Source organism: Microcaecilia unicolor, chromosome 1 (genome assembly GCF_901765095.1).
Source record: "Microcaecilia unicolor chromosome 1, aMicUni1.1, whole genome shotgun sequence".
Taxonomy (NCBI): domain Eukaryota; kingdom Metazoa; phylum Chordata; class Amphibia; order Gymnophiona; family Siphonopidae; genus Microcaecilia; species Microcaecilia unicolor.
In genome coordinates this window covers 321,977,979-321,997,060 of record NC_044031.1, presented here as the reverse complement: position 1 = coordinate 321,997,060, position 19,082 = coordinate 321,977,979, and the positions used below count along the sequence as shown (strand labels likewise).

The following is a 19,082-nucleotide window of genomic DNA, read 5'->3' as shown; positions in this document are numbered from 1 at the left end:
ACTGTTTATTAATAGTTAATCAACTTTGTGCATGAACAACAAAGTCTCAACGCAGTCCTGCATTTCGGCGCCACATGCGCTTGCTTCAGGAGTCGATTCATTTCTGTAAAATAGCACAACATATGTACAATGTAAATGATAAAAAATAAAAAGTAGGAAGTTAACAAGGAAATAAGGGGCCCGTTTACAACACCGGCGCAACCAGAAATATTTTTATTTTTATCGCCAGGGGTTTACCTGGCAGTAATTGGGCAGCGCCGCATACTGCCAGGTTAGCTTAGGAGGAGGCAGTAAGGGCTCCCCCAAGAAATGGTCACATGGCTATTTTGTAAATAGTTCACAGCCACTTCCTATTTTAAAAAATGTGCCGGTAAAAGTGGCCTTGGCACACAGCAAATGCAGGCACTGATGCCACTGCAGGGCCCCTCTTACCACAGCTTGGTAAAAGGGTCCCTAAATGAACTGATAAATAATAAATAGATAGATAAACTGATTAATAGGCTATTATATCCATAAAAAATAAATAATAACATTAAAAACATGTTAAAACAGATACATATTCATAATAACCAATAACTTTAAGAAATTAAAAATATGAATGATTAAAATGGTCCTAAATAATGGCTTCACACAGGTATCTAAATGAATAATAAATATAAATGAGAAAGAAAAATTAACATACCAATCAAAGTTGATCAATTAAAGTTGATAAGACAAAACATCTAAATATCCAACAAATCAGCATTTTTGTGAGGTGAAAACATGGGAGAGACTATAATGGTCAAAGTAATAAAAGACGCAGCACTGACAAAAATGATACCAAAAATGTAATGTTACAAAACTAGATAATAAGTCAAAATAACGGAAAATGAAAAAACTAAACCCCCTGTTTACAAAGCTGCACAGCAATGCCAACACAGCCCATTCAAAGTGAATAGGCTGTGTCAGCATTACTCCTGCAGCTGCTAGCTCGGCTTTGTAAACTGGGGTGGGGGGGGGGGGGGAAGTAAAGTAGTGACATTCATAATGACTGGAAAAAAAACATAGTAGTGAAGTAGTATTTAAGAAAAGCCACCATCAGAATCAAATAGTGCAGTCATCCCTAGAAAATGACAATTATCTAATGGCATCAATAATATTAGGAACACTAATGGCATATAAGACCAATGATGTTAAATGCCAGATGATGGCATAATGGCAATATCTTTAAAACATAATGGCAGCATGGTAATGTCTTATTTAACTATAAGCACTGTGATGGTAGAAAAACAGTGTGCCAAAGGAATATTAATACACCGGAATAGTTTGGTAACTGCAAAAACAGTGTGACACAGACAAAACATTCAGAGGAACAACAGCTGTAGGTAACCGTGTGACCAACGTGATTTTGAAAAATAGAATAATGGCAAAGTGACAGCATGTTGCTGTTAAATGTGAGAAAAACGTGATGATAAAATAAAGATGACTCATGTAACAATACGCTGTGAAAAAAACAACTGTGAATAAGCATATTTGTTTTTCTTTGTTTTATTGTTCGGGGGAACACCTGCTTCTTTTTGTCTAAAGTTATTTCATTACATTTGCACGAAAGTAATCATTACAATCAGGGGTGGCCCAAGGCAATCTGCCACCTGAGGCAGGGATGAAATGGCACCCCGGTCCCCTAGCATTGTGCCCCTCCCCCCCGCCAATTCCTTCCTGTCCCTCCAGCCGTGATCTAGCATCTCCCCCCCGAGCCTACCTTCTTTTTTATGGATGCTGTTTTCAAACCTTGGCAGTGGCAGCAATCCCCATATGCTGCACTTACACCGGCATCAGCATATTCTCTGTACTGTAGCTCGCCTCCAAGGAAACAGGAAGTTATGTCAGAGAAGCAGGCCACAGGACAGAGGAGATGCCGGTGCCAGCGGCACGGCAGCATGTAGAGAATGGAGATCGCTGCCACCACTGACTTTTGAAAAACAAAAAAAGAAGGTAGGCTGTGAAGGGGAGTTGAGGAAGGAAGGGTGAAAGATGCCGCTCCATAATTAGTGCTGCCTGAGGCCCCTGCCTCAGTTGGCCTAATGATAGGGCTGCCACTGGTTACAATTACTTGTAACTTTTAAAAGTAATATATTACTGCCCAACACTGCTTATATTTCCTCCAAATTCTATTGCTGTGTCTATTTACTAACCCATATTAATACTAACAGGCGGGGCTTATCGTGCACCAATCTGGAGCTACCACCAATGTGGGTGCTGGTGGTAGTTCCACCCCCAGCGCGTGGCATTTGTGATGCTAGCAGAAATATTCATAAACTATTTCTGCAGAGGGGTTACCCGGTGGTAATCAGGCAGCGCTGTGAGCTGCCTGGTTACCGCTAGGTTAGCACTGGAACCCTTACTACCACCTCAGTGGGTGGTGGTAACTGCTCCCCCACCCCACCCCACCCCCCGCATGGCCATGTGGTAAGAGCAATTTTACCTCATGTCCATGTCTTTTTTCAGCCTTTGTAAACGCTGCGGTAAAAAGGGCCTCAGCACATGGCAAAAATGACCCCTGTTGCTAGCCCAGGGCCCTTTCTACCACAGGTTAATAAAAGGGCCCCTATGGAATGTATGTGTAGTTACAGAATAGTGCGTAAGTGCATATCTGGCATTCACTAGCGTATGTACATACAGACACACATATATGAAAGTATTCTAATAGTTTATGCACATAATTGGTGTGTAAATGTTAGTTTCTACATTATAGAATTACCCCTATAAGGCAAGTTCTATAAACTAGGTGCCCACATTCATGCATTTCACAGCACTGAAAATCAAAAATATCAAGCCCAAGTATTATGTAGAGCTCAATAATTATAAACCCTACTTTAAATACACTTTCCAAAATTAAAGGAACTCAAAAACATACCAAAATTTAAAAAAATAAATAAATAAGTGGAGAAAAAAAAGACATTTAAATTACCAATCAAAAACATTTTCTCAGAATGGCATGTTCTCATCATCAGTCTAAAAAAAAAAAAACTCCACTTAAAAATACAAAACTGGAAATTGGAACAGATTCTTTTCTTTTCAAAAAGGAGGAAAATTTAGCAGTTCATACTTCACCACTTTATCTGGAACATCTTAAATAACAATCCTTCAGTATCCAGCCAATAATAAACTTACCTGTGAATGTTGAACATTCATGGAAAATGAAGTTGCTGCTAGCATCCCAACACGAATGCTCTGTTTCACTTAAGTTGCTTCAGGGGAAACTTCCATATCCTCATCTCATGGATGTTCCAGTATGTTCAAAAATGTAAGTGTCCACTTACCTGCGGAAATACCAGCAGGGTGCCTACACACTATTTTGAAATAACGCATGTAAGTGGCATATCACAGAAATACAAGAAGGTATATACATGGGTGGAGGAGGTATATACATCGGTGGGGCTCCCACTTATACACATAACTTACAGAATACAGGGGTCCTTTTACTAAGCCATGGTTAAACGTGGCCTGCGTTAGTGTGGGCTCATGTTTTGGGCTCGCACTGGGCCATTTTTTGCTGTGGCTGGTTGGCAGTAAGTGGCCGTGCGCTAGAATTAAAAGTAGTGCACAGCTATTTACTGCCTGAGCCCTTACCGCCACCCATTGACCTAGTGGTAAGGACTCATGCACTACACGTGCCGCTTTCATGCAGCTTGCGCCAATGTGGCCACGCTGCCGATTATCACCAGGAATGCCCCCCGCAGTAGAAAAAAGAAAAATATTTTTTACCATGGGAAACAGCGTATGCCAACTTCAAAGTTACCACCTGGTAGGCATGCTGACTGGGTGATAGTATCGATTTGGTGCACGCTATACGCTCAGTAGCCCTACCACCGCTTTCTAAAAGGGTCCCACAGTAAGTTACAGAATACTCTAAATGACCTGGATCCCTGCCACATGTAACGAACCTTCAGTTACACCAAGTCTGTGACTGGTGTAATTGCAGGCATGTAAATGTGAGGTGTGCAAACACTGGGTTACGCTAGTATTTTATAATGGAATATGGATGTCCAGATGCCATTAAAGAATAGGCTCCTACCATGTGGCATTGGGATGCCCACTTACAGAATTGTCCCCAATGGAGAAAATTCAGTAAATGGTGCTCAGAATTCCATGCCTCCCCCCCAAATTGGTGCTAAGCGAGATTCTATAAATTGTGCTTAGGAACAGGACTTGTGCCTTCTAAAAGCAGGTGTAAATGCCAGCACCTAACTTAGGAGCTCTTTGTGGGGAAAAGGGCCCTGCACTGGTGGCATGGGCTGTGTTTCCCGTGTGCCAAGGCCCTTTTTACCACAGCGGGTAAAAAAAAGCCCCCAGCTCACATGGCCATACTGTGAGAGAACTCTTCCCGCATGGCCATGCAATGAGGAGCCCTTACCACCACCCATTAAGGTGGCGATAAGGGCTCCCGTGCTAACCCTGCAGTAAGATTACCGCCAGGTTAGTGCCACGCAAGTCATTTCTGGGGGGGTTTCTTTTTCCCTCGGAAATGGCGTGTGCTCAGGCGGGACTACCGCCGGTGGCAGTCCCGAAAGAGCAAGCGGTAAGCCCATGTTGGCTTACCGCCGCTCTGTAAAAGGGCCCCTTAGAATTAGATCAGTCTAATTCTATAATTCCACATGCAACTTTTGAGAGTGCCTCCAACACATTCCTGCAACATCCCCTTTTCAGATACGCACTATAAAAGTTGCACACAGATCTTTATAGACTAGTACGCAACAAGATGCATGCGCAACTGTCAATCAAAGTCAATATATTGCATTAATTAGGTGTTAGTACACAATCATTGCTAGTTAAGAACGTGTTAATCAATTTACTTCCACATGCATCTTGGGTGCACACCCAAAATTCAACGTACACCTTTTGGCGCGATATATAGAATCCGGAGGAATGAGTAGAGTAAAAGTTTTAACATTCAGCATGCTTGGTAATGCAGTTTTTGTGTGCATTATTGCTGTGCGTTTAACAATATGGCAGTCATGCAAGTTACAATGTTTCTGTGCATGTTTAATGTGTTTTAATAAATAGGCCTCTAAGTACTGGTGACTGGAGAGCTCATATTTTACTATAACAAAACATTTATTGAGTGTAAGAACAGTGTTATCAGGAGGAGATAAATAATACATGATACTCTTTGTGAAAGTCCTTGGCATTCCATTCCTTATGTGGGAGGTGAGAGAATTTCTAGAGTAATATGTCTTCTGTCTCTCGCAATTTCATTCTACTGGAATAGAAATGTACTAGTATATCATGCTCAGTATTTTTCTTTCTTTTCACAGTGATGGGTTTTTCTACAATTTGTTTAAGTAGATTTTACAAATACTTAACAAACAATCATTCAGTGACAATGGCCCTGCTCAAAGGTAGACTGATGTGGGGCTAAGCCAAACCTTTTCTTATTTTTAGGAGATAAACATGGCTGGAGGTATTTGGCTAGTTTGAGATTCCAGTTCCTGAGATTTCCTCTCAGAGACATGAAGCACCACAATATTCTCTACCTCGCCCCTTCCTTCCACCTTACATTAGCCCAGCTTCTGCCAGAACCAAACCTTAACTGAACATAGCTGTCTCCATGACATCACTACATTCTGAGTGCAGAGGTACAGGCAACAGGGTGAAGGGCTTGTCTGGATTCAGCCACATCAATATAAATCTTCCTTTTGTGTTCCAAGGCTTAGTGTATGTGTATAAAGAGATGACTCCTGTTTTGTGTCTGTGGTAAAAAAAAAAAAAAATTTAAATCGCACGTTTACATAATAGATGATGACGGCAGATAAACACCCGCATGATCCATGCAGTCTGCTCAACAAGAGATACCATATGCATACTTGATCTACATATAAATCTGCCTGGCACTGGTTTAATTTTCATCAAAGCCTACTCCAGCCAAACCAGATCTATCTAGTCATAATCGGGACACTTGGTTGTTTCGTGATTATCTGAATTTCCTACAGCTCATTTCCAGGGATAAGCAATGGCTTTCCAGGATTATAAATTTTCTGAACTTTTCTTTCAGGAAATGTCCAAACCTCTTTTGAAGCCCCACTATATTGGTTGCCTTGACTGTTTCCTCTGACAACAGAATTCAAAGCATAATTATGAGCTGAATTAAAAAAAAATACCTTCTACAATCTGTCTTTAATCTACTGGTCATTAGATTAATGGAGTGTCCTGTTTTGCTGTGTTGTTTGAAAGGTTAAACAGTGGTTCCTTATTTAGCTGTTCTACCCATCTGCTGATTTGATACATTTCTCACATATCCCCTCTCAGTGATCTTTTCTGTAAGCTGAAAAGCCATGGCCTGTTTAGCCTCTCTTCATGAGGGAGGTGTTCCATTCTCTTTATCAATTTCAGTGACTTGCTACCCTTTATCAATTTGCCCCATTATATCTTCCAGATTTTCAGAGATTTATTTCAGTTTCTCTGATTCATCAGCATTGAATGCCAGAGGTATCTCCCCCACATCTTTCTTGGTGAAGACTGAAGCAAAGAATTAATTTAGTCTCTCTGCTATGCTATTGTCTTCCCTGAGTGCCCCTTTTACCCTTATAGTCATCTAGCAGTCCAACCAATTCTTTTACCATCTTCTTGCTTCTAATATACCTAAAAATGATTTTATTATATGTTTTTGCCTCCAATGCAATCTTCCTTATCAGTTCTTTGACTTGCCATTCTTTATGCTGTTTTCTATTATCTTCTGTTGGAGCTTTCTTCCATTTTCTGAATGCTGTTCTGCTTTGGTTTGGGTTAAACATTGCTAGCCCTGGGCAAGTCACTTAACCCTCCATTGCCCCATGTAAGCCGCATTGAGCCTGCCATGAGTGGGAAAGTGTGGGGTACAAATGTAACAAAAATAAAATAGATACTATTGGAGATTCTACATGGAATGTTGCTACTATTGGAGATTCTACATGGAATGTTGCTATTCCACTAGCAACATTTCATGTAGAAGGCTGCGCAGGCTTCTGTTTCTGTGAGTCTGACGTCCTGCACGTACGTGCAGGACGTCAGACTCACAGAAGCAGAAGCCTGCGCGGCTACACTGGTGATCTGCAAGGGCCGACTTCTACATGGAATGTTGCTAGTGGGACTCTGGGCAAGTCACTTAACCCTCCATTGCCCCATGTAAGCCGCATTGAGCCTGCCATGAGTGGGAAAGTGCGGGGTACAAATCTAACAAAAAAATAAAATAAAAATAAAAAATCCATACTTTCAGCTATATTCATAGTTCTGCTCTTCCTTATCTGATTGTCATTATTTTTTGCTAATTTGTATTTTCACCATCTTTGATTATCTCAATAACTATCTCTTATGGTATTCTCCCATGTTACTCTGTTTTTCCTCTGGAACAAACTCAGCTTCAATATTCTAGACTTGCCCTCCCCGTCTTTAATGTTATAACAATACTCTGTCACCTCATTCTTTTATCTGTATCACTGCTTTCTAAGTGTATAGGCTATTATGTTTTAGAAGGCACTTTGGGTAAGGGTGACAGTTAAATGGACAAATAAAATAGGAATAAATAGAGCTAGCACTTTAAGCACTTCTTCTTTTCTGAATAGATTAAAGATGAAAAATTATCTGCAGGTTGTGGTATTGTTTTAATTGGAGAAACATAATTATCCAAAGACATCAACAGACAGGAGATGTTGAGTTCCCACGGGTCCGCTCTTCAGTTGTCAATAGTAAATTGGACAAAAAAGTAGCTACTTGGCATCAAACAGATGTCACTAGATGTTATTCAGATCCTCAGTGTCTGAAATATGATTATTTAAAATCTGTCACCTATATTAAGTCTGAAAAACAAATGACTTTGTCTCTTTTCTAAACAACAGAGAAACTAATTACTGTGAAAGGTACTGAGAGAACATGTAGAGCAAATTCATGCCTTTTAGTAAGGTAATAAAGAAAGGGCTGACAGGTATTTATGGGTTTGGGTTCTCAGCTTTTCTATTAAACACAAACAGGAGGGAAGTGGGGGCCTTGAGTTGTTTACTGTATTTACTATCAAACTCTCATTTGAATCCTCAAGCCCATAATTCTAGAGAAGAAATGTGCCCTGCAGCTATTTCTATTATTGTGTCAACAATAGCAATTATTGTGTCCTTGTTCTAGCACATATTCTAACACAGTGCTTCTCAATCCTCTCCTGGAAGCAGACCTAGCCAGTCAGGTTGTCAGAATCACCACAATGAATATGCATGAACTAAATTTGCACACAAAGTGTCCACTGTATGCAAATTTATCTTGTGTATTCATTGTGGTAATCCTGAAAACCTGATTGGCTAGGTGTGCCTCCAGGAGAGGGTTGAGAAGCCCTGCTCTAACATATTTAGGAGGGAAGTTATCAGTGTGGGCTACCCTTAAGATGTGTTGTTTTACTGTTAACCTCAGTTATTAGTAACTAGGTCTCATTTTAATGGTGGCCCATGTTGACAACTACCCCCCTTAATTTTCCTGGAACAGCTGGGTCTAACCACAGTACTAAATTCTGAAAACACTTGGGGTTGGATTCATCCCTGTGCAAAACTAAGAAGAATTTCTGGCAAAATAGTTATTTGCTGCTTCTTGCAAATGGAAATAATCTTATCCTATGTTGGGGTTTTTTGACATCATTTCCTATCACATGACACCATCCAAGATGGTGGCTAGTAGTGGAAATATGAAGTGACATGATGCATAACGTGGTGGCTACCATCTTGAAAAAGGGGTGTGACTACAATGTCACTTCCTGTGACATCACCAAAAGAGGCATCGATTTTTTTGGCGTGATATAATCTACTCCTTTTTATGCTCATTTCACTTATTCATTCATTCCACCTGCATTGTATGTACACTACAACCTTTTTAAGTGTGCAAATTTTATGCATGTTAATTGCTTCATGCCTCTCACCTTATGCTGACATCATACAGTGAGCATGCTCTGTGTGCTTCCTCCACTTTGTTCCAGATTTAACAGATGTCAGCAGATTAACTTTACATATCCAGAAAGTGACAATGAGACTTATACATAATTTACAACAAAGAAAATAGTGTTGGAGATTTGGGGTTGAAGTAAAAGCCCCTGTGCAAGGGATCTATTCAGCAACTCTTATGATGTGTGGGGCCATTTCATTGTTTTCAAAAAATAGGGTAAGATTATTTCTATTTGCATGAAGCAGCAAATAAGTATTTTGCTAGAAATTCTTCTTAGTTTTCCACAGGAATGAAGCCAACACCAAGTGTTTTCAGAATTTAGTACTGTGGTTAGACCCAGCTGTTCCAGGAAAATTAAGGGGGTAGTTATCAACACAGGCCACCATTAAAATGTGTTATTTTACCACCATCTCATTCTACTTATACTACTTGTGTGCATCAAGTTACAGAATACGCTTAGAAAGTTCTGTGCGTAAATTCTAATTAATGCCATTTAGTGTCAATAATTGTTTGTTAATTGGCAATTATCGGCGCTGATTGGCTTGTTAACTGATTAAGCTGCACGTGCAAATCTGGAATGCAACCGGATTTGCGCGCACAACTTAAGTCACACTATAGAGCATCCTGGGGAAAATGTGAAAAAATTGAGAAAATGCCATTTTAAATGAGCAAAAACTGAGCTTCTTGACAGTGCTGATGAACAGCAAAATGTAAAGCACTACCGATCTCTCAGATTAGATTAAGGGCCCCTTTTACTAAGCTGTGTAGGCGCCTATGTGCGCCCAACATGTGCCAAATTGGAGTTATCGCCCGGTTACCGCATGGCCCTTGCGGTAATTTCAATTTTGGCGCGTCCACTACACGCTTCTGAAAAATATATTTTATTTTCTGGTGCGCGTAGGTAGAACGAGTGCATTCCAGACTTGCTACATTAAACCTGGCAACAGGCCCAGATGTATCCTCCTGGCCTGTAGACCTCTCCATTGCCCCCTCCCTTCCCATGCTTAGTAAGAGGCCTACCAGCAGGTGCACCAGGGGAGTGGAGTGAGGGTAGGAACACTCTTCTTTCTTGGCTTCCTCATGTCTTTTTATGAGGGACAAGGGTAGACTGATTGCCATGGATGATGATATGTTGCAGTCCCATTTCTGGTTTCATATATCCCCGGCTGAGTGAGTCCTTGAGCACTGATCCTTTCCTTTCCTGTGCTTTGCATCCCTTCTTCCCATTCTTGATTCTATTGTTTCTTGTATGCTTTATCTTGTTGAAGTGGTGGAAATCAGAAATCCCCAGAAGCTAGGTTGTCTGGAACTGTATGCTGTTGATTGGAGTCAACATATTGGGGGAAGATGGAAGCGGCAAAGCTGGACTTGGATTCCCGATTGGTGCAGGAACTCCCCAATGGGGATGTGAAGATGGACAAATTCATGATGGTGGCCCACAGGAGCACTTGGAATCCTTGGGAAACTAAAGATAGCCTGTTGCTGGCTAGTGCCAGCTGGGTTGTGCAAGTGCTGAGAGAAGGGAAAGAAGTGTAGAGAGGTTCATTTATTACATGGATGTTACTGTTGTTAGGACTTGAGTTAGTTTGTTATAAAATACAGTTGATATTGTTCATCAAAATCAGGACTCTGTGTTTTTATTGTATTAATTAGTATGCTGGGAGGGATGACTGGGAGTGCTGTTTGCTTTGAGGAATTCAGTTCCTTTCTGAGGGGCCCATACAGAAAACCTTGGAGTAGAGCCTGCACTACCAAGAAAGTAATGCTACAGAAATACAGCATGCTATAAACAGTGAGCTTGCAAATTACTGCCACATTAAAATCAGCGCAGTAATCCACGGCTCAATGCTAAATATCACCTTTCCTGTCAGTACCTGAGTGGTGATTGGCTCAGGCGCTGACAGAAAGGGTGATAGAGAAAAAACACACAAGCATGCCGTGGCATTTTGCATTAGCTCCCCATGCCCTGCAGTAATGGTTTCCCCACATATTAACACCCACACTGAAAATATTTCTGCACTGCTTGGCTAATAAAACCCACAGTAAAAGAAGGTAAAACCCATTGTAATGTTTTCTGCTTGGGCCTCTGAGTAAGGATATCCTTTGTCAGGAGCAACACCAGAGATTTACAGGCTGCCATTCGCCTTTGATGTGCTGATGCGGCGGCAGCGGGGATGACATTGGCATTTTGAAAAGCAATAGCAGCAGAACTGGGGTGAAGTAAGAATGAAAACCACTGATGTTCCAGATTTTGCAGCTGAGAATTTATCATCTTTCTTGCCTTGTTCATATTGGCTCTGTAAAGCAAACAAATGTAATGTCAACACTCAATCACCCTGCATAGTGTGGGTTCGCTTGAAAGGTTTCCAGACATTCATCAACAAGAAATGACAAGAACCCTTTGGAGAAAAAAAATGAGACCTAGACTCTGCCTGTTGCTCCAGGTGAGACAAAAGATGATAGCTGCATTACTCTGCTCCACCTGGAGCAAAATTGCTTAGTATTTGAAGCTTGCAAGGCGAGTAGTCAGTCAGGTTTTACAGCATTTAGGCACAGATCACCGCACCCTCATATGATCAGGACTACAGATCCACCAAGAAATGAAATTTAGCTTGAAGATTTGTACATTTAGAGCCCTTTTGCTAAGCTGCGCTAAGCACTATCGCGTTTCTTACCATAGGTTAAAAATCATATCGAGGCATCCCACTGTAGGTTTTTGTTCAGTGTGTGCTACCCATGCACTAAAAAATAGAAAATACTTTTTTGCGCTGGGGCCGTGCTTGGGAGTGGAGAGTAGGCGTGCCCAGTGCTAATCAGTTAGTGCAGCTGCATCACTGCATGCTAACTGATTAGCCTGTGGTTAGGATGGGAGCCCTTACCGCCTAGTAAATATGTGTCAGTAAGGGCTGCCTCGCTAATGGCCACACACTAATTGGGAAATTAATGTGTGCAGATGAAATGGAAAATGCGGCCAGTTTACAGTCATGCTACTAGTGGCCTCAGCACATGGGAAAGCCTCGTGCTACTGATACTGCAGGACACATTTCAGTACAGCTTAGTAAAAGGGCCTCTTAGTTTTAGCTTCAACAGCAGGGATTCCCAAACTTCTCATAGTGACCGCATGGCCTACGTGGTACATCCATAATTATCTTTATGATTTACTTTTCCACTCCTGGATGTGGACTGGTAGTGAGCATTAATATGTAGTCATGTGTTTCCCTTTCCTTCTTTTTTCCCTTAATTTCCAACAGTGGCCAATCCAGGTTATGAATACCTGGAAAGATCCCAAAACAGTACAATACATTTTATCCTGCTTATCCTAGAAATAAGATGTGGATTTTCAACAAGTCCATTTTAATAATGGTCTGTGGACTTTTCCTTTAGGAAGCCATCCAAACCTTTTTTAAACCCCGCTAAGCTAATTGCTTTTACTACATTCTGTGGCAACGAATTCCAGAGTTTAATTACATGCCGAGTGAAGAAACATTTTCTCTGATTCATTTTAAATTTACTACTTTGTAGCTTCATTGTGTGCCCCCTAGTCCTAGTATTTTTGGAAAGAGTAAACAAGCGTTATTTTATAGACCTCTATCATATCTCCCCTTAGCTGGCTTTTCTCCAAGTTGAAGAGCTCTAGCCACTTCAGTTTTTCCTCATCCCTTTTATCATTTTCGTTGCCCTTCTCTGTACCTATTCTGATTCCACTATATCTTTTTTGAGATGCGGCGACCAAAATTGAACACAATATTCGAGGTGCAGTCGCACCATGGAGCAATACAAAGGCATTATAACGTCCTCATTTTTGTTTTCCATTCCTTTTCTAATAATACCTAACATTCTATTTGCTTTCTTAGCCACCGCCACACACACTGCAGAGTGTTTCAACATATCATCAACAACGACGCCTAGCTCCCTTTCTTGGTCAGTGACTCCTAACGTGGAACCTTGCATTATGTAGCTATAATTCGGGTTCCTCTTTCTCACATGCATCAGTTTGCACTTGCTCACATTAAATGTCATCTGCCATTTAGATGCTCAGTCTCCCAGTCTCATAAGGTCCTCTTATAATTTTTCACAATCCTCTCGTGATTTTAACAACTTTGAATAACTTTGTGTCATCAGCAAATTTAATTACCTCACTAGTTACTTATTATTATTATTATTATTACATTTGTATCCCACATTATCCCACCTTTTTGCAGGCTCAATGTGGCTTACAATTCATCGTGGATACTGGAAATAGAAAAGAATGTACATTTGGTTTAACAGCGAGTTTTGGTTACATGATGGTAGAATACATGATAGTGTTAAAGCCATAGACAATTAGGTGCATGATAGTGTGAAAGCAGAAGACATTAAAGAACATTCCTGGGTAACTTAAAGAAAGTAGAGTTACGCGTGTTGTTCTTTATAATATATTTTGTCGAAGAGATAAGTTTTCAGGAGTTTGCGGAAATTGGTCATTTCGTAGATCGATTTCAGGTTACGTGGCAGTGAATTCCAGAGCTGTGTGCTTGTATAGATGTTGATTAGATGTTGTTGCAATCACAGAGACATGGCTCAACAGTTCCCACGAATGGGATGCAAGTATACCAGGCTATAATCTATTTAGGAAGGATAGAGAGGGTCGTAAAGGTGGAGGAGTAGCTCTGTATGTGAGGAATGATATCATGGCGACTGAAATGACAGGGACCTGGGGAAAAGAAGAAGCGATATGGATCACCTTAAAAAGAGAGGATAGAACTGTCCACGTGGGTGTTGTCTACAGACCCCCCCACACAATTAGAGGAACTAGACAAAGATCTGATTGCAGATATTCAAAAATTAGGAAAGAAAAAAGAGGTTCTGTTGATGGGAGATTTCAATCTGCCGGATGTAGATTGGAAGGTTCCGTCTGCCAAATCGGAAAGAAGTAGAGAGATCGTAGATGCTTTCCAGACAGATGGTGACGGAACCCACGAGGGAGGGAGCGATGCTGGATCTGGTGCTCACAAATGGGGATAGTGTGTCAAATGTGCGAGTGTGTGCACATCTGGGAAACAGTGACCATCAAACGGTTTGGTTTGATATAACAGCTGAAGTGGAGGGCGGCCACTCTAAACTCAAAGTCCTGGATTTCAAGCGTGCTGACTTTAGTAAAATGGGGGAATACCTGAGGAAGGAGATGATGGGCTGGGAGGACGAACAGAAAGTGGAAGGGCAGTGGTCCAGGCTGAAAGAAGCAATAAATAGGGCCACAGACCTTTATGTAAGGAGAGTAAATAAAAGCAAGAGGAAAAGGAAACCGATATGGTTCTCCAAGCAAGTGGCTGAGAAAATAAAGGCTAAAGAGTTGGCGTTCCAGAAATATAGAAAATCTCAAGAAGAGGAACACGGGGAGGAATACCAGATGAATACCAGATGAAACTGAAAGAAGCCAAGAGAGAGGTACGTCTGGCGAAGGCGCAAGCAGAAGAACAAATGGCTAGAAATGTAAGGAGGGGCGACAAAAATTTCTTCAGGTATATTAGTGAAAGAAGAAGGACTAAAAAGGGAATTGTGAGACTAAAAGATACAGCGAACCGCTATGTAGATAATGATGAAGAAAAAGCCAATTTACTAAATAGATACTTTTGTTCAGTTTTCACTGAAGAAAATCCTGGAGAAGGACCGCGAGGGACTGGCAAAAGTACACCTGAGAATGGAATGGATATAGCACTGTTCACGGAAGAGAGTGTGTATCAACAACTTGGAAAGCTAAAGGTGGATAAAGCCATGGGACCGGACGGGATCCACCCCAGAATATTGAGGGAGCTCAGAGAGGTCCTGGCGGGTCCTCTTAAAGATTTGTTTAATAAATCCTTGGAGACTGGAGAGGTTCCGAGGGACTGGAGAACGGCGGAGGTGGTACCTCTTCACAAAAGTGGTGATAGGGAAGAAGCTGGAAACTACAGGCTGGTAAGCCTCACTTCGGTTATTGGAAAAGTAATGGAAGCCATGCTGAAGGAAAGGATAGTGAATTTCCTAGAAGCAAACAAGCTGCAAGATCCGAGACAACATGGTTTTACCAGAGGGAAATCGTGCCAAACGAATCTCATTGAATTCTTTGATTGGGTAACTGGAGAATTGAATCATCGACGTGCTATAGACGTAATCTACTTAGATTTTAGCAAAGCTTTTGACACGGTTCCTCACAGGAGGCTCTTAAATAAACTAAATGGGCTGAAGATAGGTCCCGAAGTGGTGAACTGGATTAGGAACTGGTTGACTGACAGACGACAGAGGGTGGTGGTAAATGGAGTTCGCTCGGAGGAGGGAAAGGTGAGTAGCGGAGTGCCTCAGGGATCGGTGCTGGGGCCGATTCTGTTCAATATATTTGTGAGTGACATTGCCGAAGGGTTAGAAGGTAAAGTTTGCCTATTTGCGGATGATACTAAGATTTGCAACAGAGTGGACGCCCGGGAGGGAGTGGAAAGCATGAAAAGGGATCTGAGGAAGCTAGAAGAATGGTCTGAGGTTTGGCAATTAAAATTCAATGCGAAGAAATGCAAAGTGATGCATTTAGGGAGTAGAAACCCACGAGAGACGTATGTGTTAGGCGGGGAGAGTCTGATAGGTACTGAAGGGGAGAGGGATCTTGGGGTGATAGTATCCGAGGATCTGAAGGCGACGAAACAGTGTGACAAGGCGGTGGCCGTAGCGAGAAGGTTGCTAGGCTGTATAGAGAGAGGTGTGATCAGCAGAAGAAAGGAAGTGTTGATGCCCCTGTACAAGTCGTTGGTGAGGCCCCACCTGGAGTATTGTGTTCAGTTTTGGAGGCCTTACCTTGCGAAGGATGTTAAAAAAATGGAAGCGGTGCAAAGAAAAGCTACGAGAATGGTATGGGATTTGCGTTCCAAGACGTATGACCAAAGACTTGCTGACCTGAACATGTATACCCTGGAGGAAAGGAGGAACAGGGGTGATATGATACAGACGTTCAAATACTTGAAAGGTATTAATCCGCAAAAAAATCTTTTCCGGAGATGGGAAAGCGGTAGAACGAGAGGACATGAAATGAGATTGAAGGGGGGCAGACACAAAAAAGATGTCAGGAAGTATATTTTCATGGAGAGGGTGGTGGATGCTTGGAATGCCCTCCCGCGGGAGGTGGTGGAGATGAAAACGGTAACGGAATTCAAACATGCGTGGGATATGCATAAAGGAATTCTGTGCAGCAGGAATGGATCCTCAGAAGCTTAGCTGAAATTGGGTAGCGGAGCAGGTGGGGGGAAGAGGGGTTGGTGGTGGGAGGCTAGGATAGGGGGGGGCAGACTTATACGGTCTGTACCAGAGCCGGTGATGGGAGACGGGACTGGTGGTTGGGAGGCGGGAAATACTGCTGGGCAGACTTATACGGTCTGTGCCCTGAAAAAGACAGGTACAAATTCAAGATATGAGTTTATCTTGGGCAGACTAGATGGACCATGCAGGTCTTTTTCTGCCGTCATCTACTATGTTACTATGTATAGGAAAAGGTTGATGAATGCACTGATTTGTATTTCAAGCCTTTACATTTAGGAGGATGGAGATTGAGGAATGTGTGGAAGGATTTTTTTGCATTTCTGGGTGGTAGTTCTATTAGGTCCGACATGTAGGCTGGGGCGTCGCCATGGATGATTTTATGGACCAAGGTACAGAGTTTGAACGTGATGCGTTCTTTGAGTGGGAGCCAGTGTAGTTTTTCGCGAAGGGGTGTTGCACTTTCGTATGTTGGTTTGCCGAATATAAGTCTGGCTGCCGTGTTCTGGGCTGTTTGGAGTTTTTTGAGTATTTGTTCTTTGCAGCCGGGCTAGAGTGAATTACAATAGTCCAGATGACTAAGTACCAGCGATTGTACCAGGTATCGGAAGACGTTCCTTGGGAAAAATGGTCTGACTCGTTTTAGTTTCCACATTGCATGGAACATCTTTTTAGTTGTGTTTTTTGCATGGTTCTCAAGTGTTAGGTGTCGGTCAATGGTGACTCCAATAATTTTTAGGGTGTCAGAGACTGGTAGACCTAGATTAGGTGTGTTGATGGTGGTGAATTCCTTCTTGTTGTATTGCGAGGTGAGTACTAGGCATTGGGTTTTTTCGGCGTTTAGTTTCAGTCGAAATGCATCTGCCCAGGAGTTCATAGTGTGTAGGCTTTGGTTGATTTCGTCAGAGATTTCTCTTAGATCGTGTTTGAAAGGGATAAAGATTGTTACATCATCATCAGCATATATGTGTGGGTTTAGATTCTGATTCGATAATAGCTTAGCCAAGGGTGTCATCATTAGGTTGAATATTGTCGGTGAGAGAGGGGATACCTGTGGAACTCCGCATTCAGGTGTCCATGTGGCTGATGTTGTCGAATTTGATGTCACTTGATATGAGCGGGTGGTTAGGAAACCCTTGAACAATCTGAGAACGTTACCTCCGATTCCGAAGTATTCGAGGATGTGTAATAAAATTCCATGGTCGACCATGTCGAATGCGCTTGACATGTCAAATTGTAGCAGTAGTATGTTGTTGCCATTTGCTATCAATTGTTTGAGTTTGGTCATAAGCGTGACTAGTACGGTTTCCGTGCTGTGGTTAGAGCGAAATCCTGACTGGGAGTCGTGCAGTATTGAGAACTTGTTTAGATACTCTGAGTTGTTTGGTCACCATGCTTTCTGTTATTTTGGTGAATAGGGGAATGGATGCTACTGGTCTATAGTTCGTTAGTTCATTAGTATTTTTCTTTGCATCCTTAGGTATGGGAGTGAGTAGAATATTACCTTTCTCCTTTGGGAAGAGTCCATTTTGTAGCATGAAGTTCACATGGTTGGTTAGGTCCATTATAAATTGTTGGGGGGCCGACTTCATGAGGTTGTTTGGGCATATATCTAATATGCAGCGAGATTTGGCGAATCTTTTAAGTGTCTGTGAGATAAGATCCTCTAGTAGTATAGTGAATTCTGTCCAGATCCTGTCTGCTGGGTGGATTCCGGGTTCTGGGTCTAGGCATTCTAGTAGTGTGGTATATTCGTTTGGACTGGCTGGTATTTTGAGTTGTAGTTTTATGATTTTCTCTTTGAAGTATTTCGCCAAGTCATCAGCTCCTGGAATGTCTTTGTTGTTGGTGGTGACTGGGGTTGTGTCTAATAGTTTATTCACGAGTTGGAAGAGTTTGTGTGTGTCTTTGTAGTTTGGTCCGACTTCGGTTTTGTAGTATTGTCTTTTGGTTTGTCTTATGGCGTATTTGTATTTCCTTCTGAGTAGTTTCCAAGCGTTAAGAGTGGGATCATCTTTTTTTTTTGCTCCACGTACGCTCTAGTTTCCTGACTTGTGTTTTGATTTTTTTCAGTTCTTCATTGAACCATGGTATTGAGTTTTTCCTATGCGAGGTTCTGGTTTGGATTGGGGCAATGTTGTTTAGTATCAGTTTGCATCTATTATCCCAATTAGAGAGGAATTGGATTGTGTCTGTCTTTGTTGTCCATCCGTCAATGTAGATCTGTTGCCAAAATTCAGCTGGTTCTATTTTTCCTCTTGTGGTGTATGTTTTTCATATTTGTTTGTTAGGTAGGTCTTTCCTTTTCCATTGGAGGGTGATGTTTGCTATGTAATGGTCAGACTATGGTACGGGTGTCCAATTGGTATTGGTTAATATGAGGTTTGCGTTGTGATCAAATTTGTGTGTTATGATGTCTAATGTATGTCCTTTTTTGTGTGTCAGTTGCGTATTTGGTTCTTGTAGGTCCCAGAGCTGTAGGAATTCTTTGCAGTTTTGGGTGCTTGTTGTGGTGAGATCTTCCAGGTGTAAGTTGATATCACCTATTATGATAAGGTTAGAGGAAGAGATACAGGTGTTCGAGATAAAGTCCATGAAGTGTGTTTGGCTATCTCGCCAGTTTCCTGGAGTTCTGTAGAGTATGACTGCGTTTAGGTGTTCCTGCAAGTTTGGGTGACTTATTCTTATAGAAGCGATTTCAAGTTGTGGCAGTATGGATTCAGCTGTATTTGTGATGTTGAATTCAGATTTGTATATGATGGCTATTCCTCCTCCTCTTTTTCCGTTTCTTGTCCAGTGTGTGATTCTGTACCTTGGTGGACATAGTTCTAAGATTATAGGGTCTTGAAGGTTATGGACCCAGGTTTCAGTGATAAATAGGAGGTTGA

General features: G+C 41.7%; 1 long non-coding RNA gene across 1 annotated transcript in view; it reads left to right on the top strand.

The window, feature by feature from the left end:
- Positions 1–10,531, top strand: part of LOC115460241 — a 35,207-nt gene extending 24,676 nt beyond the window's left edge. Inside the window, exon 3 of the long non-coding RNA XR_003940428.1 lies at positions 10,203–10,531. This is a non-coding gene — a long non-coding RNA (uncharacterized LOC115460241). The remainder of the gene's footprint in view (positions 1–10,202) is intronic.
- Positions 10,532–19,082: the final 8,551 nt, after the last annotated feature.